At 42.7% G+C, this 12613-nt stretch overlaps 1 pseudogene; it reads left to right on the forward strand.

The window, feature by feature from the left end:
• Nucleotides 1-2546: 2546 nt before the first annotated feature.
• On the forward strand, nt 2547-10932 carry LOC135518889 (leukocyte cell-derived chemotaxin 1-like; annotated as a pseudogene).
• Nucleotides 10933-12613: the final 1681 nt, after the last annotated feature.

Consider the following 12613-nt stretch of genomic DNA (forward strand, 5'->3'; position numbering starts at 1 on the left):
CTACCTACCCTCACCACCTGGGGGCGGCCCGTCAGGAAGTCCAGTACCCAGTTGCACAGGGCGGGGTCAAGACCCAGGGTCTCAAGCTTGATGACGAGTTTGGAGGGTACTATGGTGTTAAACGCTGAGCTGTCGTCAATGAACAGCATTCTCATATAGGTATTCCACTTGTCCAGATGGGTTAGGGCAGTGTGCAGTGTGGTTGTGATTGCATCGTCTGTGGACCTATTGGGGCGGTAAGCAAATAGGAGTGGGTGTAGGGTGTTAGGGTGGAGGTGATATGGTCCTTGACTAGTCTCTCAAAGCACTTCATGATGATGGAAGTGAGTGCTACGGGGCGGTAGTTGTTTAGCTCAGTTACCTTAGCTTTCTTGGGAACAGGAACAATGGTGTGGGAACAGCAGACTGGGATAGGGATTGATTGAATATGTCCGTAAACACACCAGCCAGCTGGTCTGCCCATGCTCTGAGGATGCGGCTGGGAATGCCGTCTGGCCCTGCAGCCATGCGAGGGATAACACGTTTTAATATTTTACTCACGTCGGCTGCAGTGAAGGAGAGTCCGCAGGTTTTGGTAGCGGGCCGTGTCAGTGGCACTGTATTGTCCTCAAAGCGAGCAAAGAAGTTGTTAATTCTGTCTGGGAGCAAGACATCCTGGTCCGCGACGGGGCTGGTTTTCTTTTTGTAATCCGTGATTGACTGTAGACCCTGCCACATACCTCTTGTGTCCGAGCCGTTGAATTGTGACACTACTTTTTGATTGCCTTGCGGAAGGAATAGCTACACTGTTTGTATTCGGTCATGTTTCCCGTTACCTTGCCCTGGTCAAAAGCAATGGTTCGCACTTTCAGTTTCGCGAATGCTGCCATCAATCCACGGTTTCTGGTTTGGGAATGTTTTAATTGTTGCTGTGGGTACGACATCGCTGATGCACTTGCGAATTAACTCGCTCACCGAATCAGCGTATTCGTCAATGTTATTGTTTAACGCAATGCGGAACATATCCCAATCCACGTGATCGAAGCAATCTTGAAGCGTGGAATTAGATTGGTCAGACCAGCATTGAACAGACCTGAGCACGGGAGCTTCCTGTTTTAGTTTCTGTCTATAGGCTGGAAGCAACAAAATGGAGTCGTGGTCAGATTTTCCGAAAGGAGGGTGGGCGAGGGCCTTATATGCGTCACGGAAGTTAGAATAGCAATGATCCAGGGTTTTACCAGCCCTATTAGCACAATCAATATGCTGATAGAATTTAGGGAGTCTTGTTTTCAGATTAGCCTTGTCAAAATCCCCAGCTACAACGAATGCAGCCTCAGGATATGTGGTTTCCAGTTTACATAGAGTCAAATAAAGTTTGTTCAGGGCTGTCAATGTGTCTGCTTGGGGGGGAATATATGCGGCTGTGATTATAATCGAAGAGAATTCTCTTGGTAGATAATGCGGTCAACATCGAATGTTACAGTCTCTTATGTCTCTCTGGAATGCTACCCTTGCTCGGATTTCATCAACCTTGTTGTCAAGAGACTGGACATTGGCGAGTAGTATGCTCGGGAGCGGTGTGTGAGGTGCCCGTCTCCGGAGCCTAACCAGAAGACCACTTCGTTTGCCCCTTTTACGGCGACGTTGTTTTGGTTCGCTGGCTGGGATCCGATCCATTGTCCTGGGTGGTGGGCAAAACACAGGATCCGCTTCGGGAAAGTCGTATTCCTGGTCGTAATGATGGTGATTTGACGTTGCTCTTATATTCAGTAGTTCCTCCCGACTGTATGTAATAACCTACGATTACCTGGAGTTTCCTAGGAAGGCGAAGCGAGGCGGCCATCTCTCCATGTAGACACACGGTTGGATGTTGGTTGTGGCATTTTTGTGGCCGTTTTGTTTGTTTGCTTTGGCACCTTTCAACACCTCTCATTATCACATCTATGCATGCAACCACTCATTTACACTACTGACTACATACACCATTGTTTATTGTATATAGGTTACTTCAGTAATGAAATATATTTTTGTTATTCCTTATCTCCATGTTGTCTCCCTTTTTGTTACGGGCTTTGAGTCAGTTTGTGACACCTGTAAGTAGCCTAAATGTAATAATTCCAATACATTTTCCTGAGCGCTGTAGTCTACTATATTATTTTGAGTTTGATTTTCTCTTGGGGCTTCGCTTTGATATTGACTGTGTGCATTGCTGCTCACTTAGCATTCTGACCTTTCTAAAGGCATACAGTATCAAGGCACAAGGCAGGACCCAGATGCAGACCCAGGAGGCAGATGGTTGGAGTTTTACCAAGTTTATTAATCCAAAGGGGTAAGCAAGAGAATGGTCGTGGACAGGCAAAACGGTCAAAACCAGATTTTGTCCTATAGGTACCGAAGGGCAGGCAGAATCAAGGTCAGGGCAGGCAGAGTCAAGGTCAGGGCAGGCAGGATGATCAGGCAGGCAGGAACGTAGTCCAGAGTCAGGCAGGGGTCAGAACCAGGAAGACTATAAAAAGAGAATAGAAAAGGAGAACAGGAAAAGCATGCTGGTTGACTAAACATACAAGATGAACTGGTACAGAGAGACAGGAAACACAGGGATAAATACACTGTGGAAAACAAGCGACACCTGGAGGGTGTGGAGACAATCACAAGAACATGTGAAACAGATCAGGGCGTGACATACAGTTCGTCGGCTGCAAAGCCTCCTGTTGCTGTTGGTCGTCTCTTGAGATTTGGGGTTGCGGCTCTTGTCGTCGGGGCAGTGTTGATGCTTTGCGGATCCATTGGAGCTTTTAACCTTTGGAAAGTCAGTGACAAAAATGTAAAACTTTATTTATCCTTCATGTGCCTCAATATGGGTCATTTTATTATGTCATTTACCATTTAAAATGCAGACTAGACGGGTAAATCTACCTTAACGTCAGGTGGGAGATTTTCGATGGTCTACCTGTACCCTGGGACCAAGTGGTGTGCTGCAGTCTCTGCACCGTTTTCAGTGTCAAGCACAGTAGAAAATCTAAAAATATGACATATTAGTTAACAAATCTCTGCATAATGTCCATCATTCATCATAAAATAACTATCTAATTTAGCCTGGCAGTGGATGGTGTGTTGGACATTGGAAATTACATTTGGATTTGCTGGTCGGAATCTTATTAAACATTTGTTAAATAATGACATTATTTCTATACCAGCCTATTGAATTTCACATTAGAATCACATAGCTTTGATGTGAATATTTTGGGCATGTAACTCAGGCCTGGTGGTGGTGACTGTCTCATTAGAGATACTTGAATATTTATTTATGTAATAATGGGCTTACCTGTAGGGCAAAACATCTCAGGATAGATCCATGTCAAGGCCCTGCTGCCCTCCCTCTGAGACATTCTATTCAAATCAGCTATGTGATTGGACTACACATCATACGGTCTTTTAAGTGCTGCACAGGAGAACACAAGGAGGGAGGCAGTTTGAAGTATTGTGTCATGGCAGGACCTTGAAGTGAATATTAGAGCTAGAAAGTCTCCTGCCCTATCTCCAGCTATTGTAATTGTAAAAGTTTGGGTTCTACAACTAGGGGTTTTGACCATGTGTAGTTGATAGCTGGCAAGTTAGATGTGTTTACTGTATGTATTATGAATTACTTTGAATATCCTTGTGACTGTAAAAAAAATAAAAGATAATTGTGTGTCAATGGAAAGGTGGAGGAGGGGTCCATGGAAATCGATTACAATTATAATCTGGGAAGCTTCCGAACTGGGAGTGAGTAGAAATGACGAGGCGTTGGAGATTCATGACATTCATACTGTGAAGTTGTCCTTATTTTCTCTTTGAAGTAGTTCAACTGAGAGTTGGCATGTGTAGCAAAGTTGTGAGTGTGTGACTCCTGTTTCAGGGAATTACAGGAATTCAGTTGTCTGGAGGGGAGAAGCATTATATTGAATCTCAAATCAAAGCATTGCAAGAGGTCAAGACACTCAACAAGGAGTCATTGATGCTTGACCTGGTACCTTGAGCTTTACGAAACATAACTAACACATAATGTTATACCTGAACATATGACTAACTTTATGCAAAAGAATAGACCCCCCCCCCCCTTATGTTCTAGATACTCAAGGACATGTCAATAATCCAATCCAGTAGTCGATTGGGCTTTACAGAAACTAATTCATTTTGAAATGGAATGACATTTTAATGCCAATTGATGAGCCTGTGGACATAATGTAGGAGTAAAGGCCTGATGAGGTGTATTTCGCCCAGTCAGGAAGACTAAATAATGCCAGTGAAGTTTGACGAGAAGTCTCTGACCTGGGTAGCTGCTGACCGGCCCCTGAAGCACAGCAGCTTCCTCAGCACCAAGATCCTGGACCTCTGTGGAGACCTGCCTGTCTTCTGGCTCCAACCCACATATCCTAAGGTCCCTCTCTCATGGCTACTGCTATTCACATGGCTCAGTGATAGAATAAGAACCAGCACAAAGTTAGGAGATGTACTGTAGAACAGGAGTTTGTTGTTCTTGAATGTGATAGAGATATAGTTGTTATATAACAAGATTATAGATTGTGATAGAGATATTCAGCTAACTGAGATTATAGATTGTGATATAAATATTAATGTAACTGAGATTAAAGATTGTGATATAGATGTTCAGGTAACTGAGATTATAGATTTTGATATAGACATTCCGGTAACTGAGATTATAGATTGTGACAGAGGTATTCAGATAACTGAGATTATAGATTGTGATGGAGATATCCATGTAACTGAGATTATAGATTGTGATGGAGATATCCATGTAACTGAGATTATAGATTGTGATGGAGATATCCATGTAACTGAGATTATGTAACTGAGATTATAGATTGTGATGGAGATATCCATGTAACTGAGATTATAGATTGTGATGGAGATATCCATGTAACTGAGATTATAGATTGTGATGGAGATATCCATGTAACTGAGATTATAGATTGTGATGGAGATATCCATGTAACTGAGATTATAGATTGTGATGATAACTGAGATTATCCATGTAACTGAGATTATAGATTGTGATGGAGATATCCAGGTAACTGAGATTATAGTGAACTGAGATTATAGATTGTGATGGAGATATCCATGTAACTGAGATTATAGAGATTATAGATTGTGATGGAGATGTAACTGAGATTATAGATTGTGATGGAGATATCCATGTAACTGAGATTATAGATTGTGATGGAGATATCCATGTAACTGAGATTATAGATTGTGATGGAGATATCCATGTAACTGAGATTATAGATTGTGATATAGATTAACTGAGATTATAGATTGGAGATATAACTGAGATTATAGATTGTGATATAGATATCCATGTAACTGAGATTATAGATTGTGATGGAGATATCCATGTAACTGAGATTATAGATTGTGATGGAGATATCCATGTAACTGAGATTATAGATTGTGATGGAGATATCCATGTAACTGAGATTATAGATTGTGATGGAGATTATAGATTGTGATATAGATATCCATGTAACTGAGATTATAGATTGTGATGATATCCATGTAACTGAGATTATAGATTGTGATGGAGATATCCATGTAACTGAGATTATAGATTGTGATGGAGATATCCATGTAACTGAGATTATAGATTGTGATGGAGATATCCATGTAACTGAGATTATAGATTGTGATATAGATATCCATGTAACTGAGATTATAGATTGTGATGGAGATATCCATGTAACTGAGATTATAGATTGTGATGGAGATATCCATGTAACTGAGATTAAAGATTGTGATATAGATGTTCAGGTAACTGAGATTATAGATTTTGATATAGACATTCAGGTAACTGAGATTATAGATTGTGACAGAGGTATTCAGATAACTGAGATTATAGATTGTGATATAGATATCCATGTTACTGAGATTATAGATTGTGATGGAGATATCCATGTAACTGAGATTATAGATTGTGATGGAGATATCCATGTAACTGAGATTATAGATTGTGATGGAGATATCCATGTAACTGAGATTATAGATTGTGATGGAGATATCCATGTAACTGAGATTATAGAGATTCTGGAGCGGCGACTGAAACTGCGTTTTACACCACCATCAACAAAACACCAAATTATGTAATTTCTTATCAACAAGTGATGTCGCATCCCTCCAATAGAGTTCTAGACACTTGTAGAATCTATGGCAGGGTGCATTGAAGCTGTTCTGGTGGCCCAACGCCCTATTAAGAAACGTTATGTTGGTGTTTCCTTTATTTTGGCAGTTATCTATAGTTATTATAGAATGAGATGTGATAGAATGTAAACTAGTTTCCTGTAGTTGTTATAGAATGAGATGTGATAGAATGTAAAGTAGTTTCCTGTAGTTGTTATAGAATGAGATGTGATAGAGATGTGACGGGAGTGTTGTAGAACAGGGAATCCTCATTTACAGTAGAACTGTCCTGATCATCCACCTAATAGTAAACACAGACCAGTCAGTGAGCTGTAAGCATTATTTAAATGCTTTAACCATTCCAATGTGTGTTTCAAAAGTTAGTGAGACACCCTGAACACACTCAAGGTATTTGGAGACTGAAACAAAAGCCCCCTACTGTCTTACATTCAAAAAATAATAATGATCTTGAAATATGCAAGGAATCCTTGATATCATTGTAATTAATTCAATTATTCAGCACGACTGAGCGAGACCGAGTGTATGTAGAATTGTGCTCGGAGGACATGTGTGGGTTCTAGTGGTTGTTGACCCAATACCCATGCCTCCTGTGGCTGCCTGGAACAGATGGAGAGAGGAGAACGAGAGACACACAGAGAGCCAAGCGTCAGTTTGATATGAAGGAGTTTGAGGCAGCTGCTGAGGAGAAGAACACAGTAAGTCATGCAGAGAATAGCACCTCCACGGAGGAGGAGGGGGAGGAGGAGGAGGAGGGAGTGAGGAGGAGGGGGAGAAGGAGGGGGAGGGGGAGGAGGAGGGGGAGGAGATGGGGGAGGAGGAGGAGGAGGAGTGGGAGGAGGAGGGGGAGGAGGGGGAGGAGGAGGAGGAGAAGGAGGGGAGGAGGAGGGTGAAGAGGAGGAGGAGGAGGAGGAGAAGGGGTTGGAGGAGGAGGAGGAGGAGGAGGGGGGGAGGTGGAGGAGGAAGAGGAGGAGGAGAAGGGGGAGGAGGAGGAGGAGGAGGAGGGGGGGGAGGAGGAGTCTGTGGGCTCATAAACCACCGGCTCCACCTACAACCCAGAAAACCCTACCATGTAATAGTGGGAATATTGTATACTTTAAAGAGGAGTTGTTTTCTTCAAGATTGGATTTGATTTTAGCCCCCCTTGGTTTTCTTTGTAAGACATAGTACTTCACTGAATGGTGAGTTTGGATGTCTGTGTGCTACAGTAAGTGATCTGTGCAAACCCACATTCAATGATCACACAATTTGTTGTAATTGGGTGTGTGGGTGTTAGATTGACAGCAGTAAGTCACTAGCAGTAGGTAATAACAGACACCCCATGTTCATGGCCATGTGTTTCACAAACTGAAGTGAAAATTCATTACCCCCTTAGCCACTGCACGTTGAATAAGGCACATTAGAACCGTGGGCTATGATTCAGCTCGTTAAAGCTGTGGGCTATGATTCAACTCGTTAGAGCTGTGGGCTATGATTCAGCTCGTTAGAGCTGTGGGCTATGATTCAGCTCGTTAGAACTGTGGGCTATGATTCAACTCGTTAGAGCTGTGGGCTATGATTCAGTTCGTTAGAGCTGTGGGCTATGATTCAGCTCGTTAGAACTGTGGGCTATGATTCAGCTTGTTAGAACTGTGGGCTATGATTCAGCTTGTTAGAACTGTGGGCTATGATTCAGCTTGTTAGAGCTGTGGGCTATGATTCAGCTTGTTAGAACTGTGGGCTATGATTCAACTCGTTAGATCTGTGGGCTATGATTCAGCTCGTTAGAGCTATGGGCTATGGTTCAGCTTGTTAGAACTGTGGGCTATGATTCAGCTTGTTAGAACTGTGGGCTATGATTCAACTCATTAGAACTGTGGGCTATGATTCAACTCGTTAGAACTGTGGGCTATGATTCAACTCGTTACGGCTGTGGGCTATGATTCAGCTTGTTAGAACTGTGGGCTATGATTCAGCTTGTTAGAACTGTGGGCTATGATTCAGCTTGTTAGAAACCTTGGGCTATGATTCAGCTCATTAGAAACCTTGGGCTATGATTCAACTCGTTAGTACCTTGGGCTATGATACAGCTCGTTAGAACCCTGGGCTATGATTCAGCTCGTTAGAACTGTGGGCTATGATTCAACTCATTAGAACCGTGGGCTATGATTCAGCTTGTTAGAACCGTGGGCTATGATTCAGCTCATTAGAAACCGTGGGCTATGATTCAACTCATTAGAACCGTGGGCTATGATTCAACTCGTTAGAAACCTTGGGCTATGATTCAACTCATTAGAACCTTGGGCTATGATTCAACTTGTTAGAAACCGTGGGCTATGATTCAACTCATTAGAAACCTTGGACTATGATTCAACTCGTTAGTATCTTGGGCTATGATTCAACTCGTTAGAAACCTTGGGCTATGATTCAACTCATTAGAACCTTGGGCTATGATTCAACTTGTTAGAAACCGTGGGCTATGATTCAGCTTGTTAGAACTGTGGGCTATGATTCAGCTTGTTAGAACTGTGGGCTATGATTCAGCTTGTTAGAAACTTGGGCTATGATTCAGCTTGTTAGAAACTTGGGCTATGATTCAGCTTGTTAGAAACTTGGGCTATGATTCAGCTTGTTAGAACCTTGGGCTATAATTCAGCTCGTTAGAACTGTGGGCTACGATTCAACTCATTAGAACCGTGGGCTATGATTCAACTCGTTAGAAACCTTGGGCTATGATTCAGCTTGTTAGAACTGTGGGCTATGATTCAACTCGTTAGAACCGTGGGGTATGATTGAAATCGTTGGACACCTTGGGCTATGATTCAACTCATTAGAACCGTGGGCTATGATTCAGCTTGTTAGAAACCTTGGGCTATGATTCAGCTCATTAGAAACCTTGGGCTATGATTCAACTCGTTAGTACCTTGGGCTATGATTCAACTCGTTAGAAACCTTGGGCTATGATTCAACTCATTAGAACTGTGGGCTATGATTCAACTCATTAGAAACCGTGGGCTATGATTCAGCTCATTAGAAACCGTGGGCGATGATTCAACTCGTTAGAATCTGTGGGCTATGATTCAACTCGTTAGAAACTGTGGGCTATGATTCAACTCGTTAGAAACCGTGGGCTATGATTCAACTCGTTAGAAACCTTGTGCTATGATTCAACTCGTTAGAAACTGTGGGCTATGATTCAGCTCATTAGAAACTGTGGGCTATGATTCAACTCATTAGAACCGTGGGCTATGATTCAACTCGTTAGAAACCGTGGGCGATGATTCAACTCGTTAGAAACTGTGGGCTATGCCTAAAAGAGGATTGTTGGAAAACTGAAAAGAAACGAGGTGCTGTATATCAAGTTCACGTGAAAACATTGAGCAGAAACATAAACAATTTCCCCTCTCACTCCACAGCGTGATCAGGGGGGAGAGGAGGGTGCCGTGACCTTTGACCCCATGCTAGACCACCAGGGGATTATCTGCTCAGAGTGTCGACACAGCTACATCCACTGCCAGAGGATATGCGAACCCTTGGGCTACAACTACAGAGCCTGCCAGGTATCTTACCGATATATTCTGCCTTGTCGCTGGTGGGTGGCGTGCATATTAGGGGTTGTGTCAGTACTACGCGCCCACTTTCTCAAGCCTAATTCACCAAAGGTCTTAAAGGTCATGTTCTGTAAGCAACAATGTCATTTATATGCAGATATATATTGTATAACTTTGTATTTGGTTGCGAATACCAGATAGAGGCAGGTGAGTTATGTTTGTTAGGATGAAACAGGGACTACAGCTCATGATTTAATAAGAAAAACACCAGTTAAGACAAATTTCCACCTGGACCCTTGAGGCGATGTTTAACATATACAGCACGTATACCTTCTCAGCAGGCAATACTTCTCTGCTGGCAATACTGTACTTCTCTGCAGGCAATACTTCTCTGCTGGCAATACTTCTCTGAGGCAATACTTCTCAGCAGGCAATACTTCTCTGCAGGCAATACTTCTCTGCAGGCAATATTGTACTTCTCAGCAGGCAATACTTCTCTGCGCGCAATACTTCTCTGAGGCAATACTTCTCTGAGGCAATACTTCTCTGAGGCAATACTTCTCTGCGGCAATACTTCTCTGCGGCAATACTGTACTTCTCAGCAGGCAATACTGTACTTCTCAGCAGGCAATATTGTACTTCTCAGCAGGCAATACTTCTCTGAGGCAATACTTCTCTGAGGCAATACTTCTCTGAGGCAATACTTCTCTGCGGCAATACTGTACTTCTCAGCAGGCAATACTTCTCTGCAGGCAATACTGTACTTCTCAGCAGGCAATACTTCTCTGCGGGCAATACTTCTCTGAGGCAATACTTCTCTGAGGCAATACTTCTCTGAGGCAATACTTCTCTGCGGCAATACTTCTCTGCGGCAATACTTCTCTGCGGGCAATACTGTACTTCTCAGCAGGCAATACTTGAAAAAAAAACAATAAACATAGCTTGTTTCTTTCTTCCCCTTTCAACATATCTTTTCAGTAAACAAAGCCTACCAATACTTTTTTTTTTTTTTGCACAGCGCTGTATTTTATGGAATGCATGGCAATGAATACAGTGATCTGTATAAATTCTAAATGAAGATAATGTACAGTTTCTATGACTGATAGGGTTATGATGTAATGTTACCCCTGGTACTTAGTACAGTACATAGTGATTTTCATGTCGATCTATCCATTCAATGTCTGTTCTGTTTCCTCAGCAGTACGGGGCCCTGCAGTTAAAACTGATGTGACAGCAATGGTTACCACAATTCCCATCACAATTCAGCACCAGGTTGAAGGCAATGTAATTTGTGCACGTTGACATCTTCGTTGATGTGAACTAATGTGAAATGGGTGTCAGGGCAACCACGAGGACATTTGAGTAAAAATGACATTTCAGTAGAAACAACAGGAGAAAGGCATGGAGGGAGGTTAAGCAACCACATAACGTGATCACAACGTCCAGAATAATTCCCCGCCGCAACCAAGATTGGAATACATCTTAAATGTTTCCCCATCTGGAAATTAAAGGAAATCAGATCAGCCTATCTAAAACCCATATGTCACCTTCTTATATAATTGAAAAGGAACACACTGAGATCGAGTCGATGTCACACGGGACGATCGCTGCCTGTCAAATTGCAACAGAAGTGAAATTCCATCAGATTTGTCTGTAAAGCACCCATTGAAAGCATGTAGCAGTGTAAATACGAAAACAAAGAGATGCTTGTCTTGGTGCAGAGGTCTTTCCTGTTTTTTTTTTCCTTCTTTATTCAGGGGTGGGGGGGCCGAGGTGCTTATCACATCTGCAGTGCCCCTGCGCCTCCGTAGGCTATACAATATTAATCCCCCTCCCACGTCTGCAGATGCACTTAAAGGAAGGTGCCATGCATGACATATCCAGGACCTCCTGATGGCTCGTGTTCTGGAGTGCAACCTCTAAGAGAGGCCCCAAGTACCCTGAAGTGATGTAAATTTGCAGAGGGAGTCCAATTTCCATCACTGTGCTGTCACTGCCAAGGTCATTAAACTAAATCAACCCGCCGTGTGTCACATAGCTCCCATTTTAAAGTCTCCTCAATAATGGAGCTATACTCGTACTGCAGATTGCAGAACACTATTGAATCTCTGACCTGACAGCACCAAGGAGCAAGATTAGCCTGGGCTATTTCATCTCATGGAAATCACAGCCAGAAAAGTGCGTATGAATATGAGGTTACCATAAAATAATACATTGATAATTTTGACACTATTGGATGTCAGAATGATATGAACTTTAGTAAAAGATCTACTCTATACGGAACTTACGTCATTGAAGGTCAATTTGTTTTTAAAATTTTACCTTTATTTAACCAGGCAAGTCAGTTAAGAACACATTCTTATTTTCAATGATGGCCTGGGAACAATGGGTTAACTGCCTGTTCAGGGGCAGAACAACAGATTTATACCTTGTCAGCTCAGGGGTTTGAACTTGCAACCTTCTGGTTACTAGTCCAACGCTCTAACCACTAGGCTACCCTACCAACCCGAGAAGCAGATCCTGTACACTGAAGGCCGCTACTGTCAACCTTGCACAGTGTGGATATATCACTGTTAATGAAACGACACGAGGGAAAACATTCTGACTCCATAGACGGCCAGAGAAGAAGACAGGAAATACTACCACAAGAAAATAAAGAAGGAAAAAAAAGCATTTATCCTGAGAGAAATCCATTGCCCAGAACAACAGAAGTTATGGTATCCTCGGGCCGCGTTCTAAGAAACTAGTTTTCTTTCACCCCCTTAGAAGAGAAATGTACTGCTGTAGCGGAGAAAGAGATGAATGTGTTGGAGGAGCAGCAGCCCCAGTTTGAGACAGTGGGGCCTTTTTGGTTGTTGTCTCCCCTCTGGAGTCATGCTTACCCAGGGAGCCCTTCAGGCCAGGGAACAAAC

The sequence above is a fragment of the Oncorhynchus masou genome, chromosome 29, assembly GCF_036934945.1.
Source record: "Oncorhynchus masou masou isolate Uvic2021 chromosome 29, UVic_Omas_1.1, whole genome shotgun sequence".
Lineage (NCBI taxonomy): Eukaryota > Metazoa > Chordata > Actinopteri > Salmoniformes > Salmonidae > Oncorhynchus > Oncorhynchus masou.